The sequence below is a fragment of the Ipomoea triloba genome, chromosome 16 (assembly GCF_003576645.1).
Source record: "Ipomoea triloba cultivar NCNSP0323 chromosome 16, ASM357664v1".
In the NCBI taxonomy this organism is placed as follows: Eukaryota; Viridiplantae; Streptophyta; class Magnoliopsida; order Solanales; family Convolvulaceae; genus Ipomoea; species Ipomoea triloba.
Genome location: NC_044931.1, coordinates 12,818,245 through 12,820,225, shown reverse-complemented (window position 1 = coordinate 12,820,225; position 1,981 = coordinate 12,818,245). Strand labels below are relative to the sequence as shown.

General features: G+C 32.0%; 1 long non-coding RNA gene across 1 annotated transcript; it reads right to left on the bottom strand.

Moving 5' to 3' along the window:
* Positions 1-1,176: 1,176 nt before the first annotated feature.
* LOC116008003 lies at positions 1,177-1,981 on the bottom strand. The gene is made up of 3 exons (XR_004095412.1): positions 1,899-1,981; positions 1,320-1,415; positions 1,177-1,223 (listed from the first exon to the last, which is right to left on the bottom strand). It is a non-coding gene; the product is annotated as an uncharacterized LOC116008003 (long non-coding RNA).

Sequence of the window (1,981 nt, the reverse complement as noted above, 5' to 3'; positions counted from 1 at the left end):
GAATCATTTATCCCTCCCAATTAAAATTCTTTTGGCTCATTTTATTGTAATTAATGTTTCATTGTAATTTTAATTTGATATTTGTGTTTGAACAATAATTTTTGTATGACTAATTTTATGAATTATAACATCTTGTTTTACTTTATATTTTTCAAATATGTTCTTACTTTATATTTTATTAAATTATATTGATTTCATTATTTTATATTTTAATATGTAAACAAACCTATTTAAATTTAAAACTATTTAACTTTTATGAAGATGTCCTTTTTGTCTTTTTACATTTATCAACTTATCAAAAAGCTAATTTTACCAAACACTTTTAAGCATAACAGCTAGCTTAACCGCTCTTCAGATTTCAGCTTCGAGCTTATAGCTTTTCAACTTTCAGCTACTTTTCAGCTTTCAGCTACCGTTTCAGCTAGGTTTGCCAAACATAGCCGAAGAAGGAAAAATGTGCACTGGAAGAAGGAAAAAAAGCACCGAAAGACAAAAAAAATCTCACTTATACAAAATTACCATAGTGCCACCGTGTTTTTTTTAATTGTCTTCATTCTAGACCCTTGATCTGGACTGGATCAATGGATGAGATTAAACCCTATTTTTACCTAAGGAATGGTTCGCATTTGATCCGTAAGCAATATATATATATATATACAGATGGGAATTATAAAAGCTTGATGTATCAGTGTTTGCCTCAAAGCTTTCAATACAGGAGAACAAAATTGAAAACTTTCTATGCTGGTTCTATAGTATGTACATACTATAAAATTCAAACACTTCCCCATAAGACATTAAATAGCAAGTTGCAAACTGAACTAGCTGTCCATATCTTGTGAACCTTAAATTAGTACAGCCCTCCAGTGGAAGAGATGAGAACAGTAGTGAATTGTTGATGCACTAAAACTATAAGACAAAAGGTTTGACCAAAATAAAACCTAACACATAAATACAACTCCATAGTTACAGCTCCATGATGGATTGCAATAAATAAATAGCAAAGATGCATTCAATTGAACAGCTGACCAAATAAAATCTCTAATCTAAGTGCATTTGATGAAACAATTGATGAAAAAGCATTTACCTTCAAACTTCTCTTGCACATTCTGTTCATTATAAAATGCAATGCTTCATTAAGAGTTGCCACAGAGTGATTGCTCATGCGAGACTGCCTTTCCAGTGCTCGAAGTTCTCTGTTGAGGTCAGCAGACTCTTTTACCTGCCTGAGTAGATAAAGTACACATGCCACAGAAAATTACTAAATGATACAAAAAATTATATAAGTTAATATAACACTTAAAACATCCTATATCCTATACCTGAGTAAGTTTATTTCTCAAAGAATCCAACTGTGCATCTAACTCTGCATCACCAAGACTGTCAAGATCCACGGAAGTATCACCAGATGGTTCATCCTAGAGAACAGCGTCCAATAGGACTTTAAACCATTAATAAGTTTATAAAAAAAAAAAAAAAAGAGCTATCAGGTAAGTGACAAGCTGAATTCCAATTCCTAAACCTACCTAAGAAGCAAAACTTTATCTTCCGTTTCAGTTTATCACACACCTTTGGGAAGATGAGTTAAACTATCAAATAAGATACTGGAAGGATAGTGCAAAAAGTTCACATCCCGAGACATTCCAAAATTTTGAAGATTTAATATTCAAACTTTGGACAGATGAATTATTAATTCCGTGATTAATGAATATTCAAACTTCGAAGCAATCTAAGTTTTACAGCATAGTTAACTACATGTAATGATGCCCCTAAAGAGCACTAAGCAGAAAAATGTTAAAGAAATAAATGAATTACAATACTGCTAATTCAAATAGGAGAAACCCCAAAAGGTTAATACAGTATAAGATTTTAATCAAACCCATTGAATTTGGAAAACCTACTGCTTTAGGCAAAGAGAATCCTTCTGGCACAGTAAAACAGTGCCGCAAACAGTACTTCTCCCACATACTCAATCGCTTGTCCA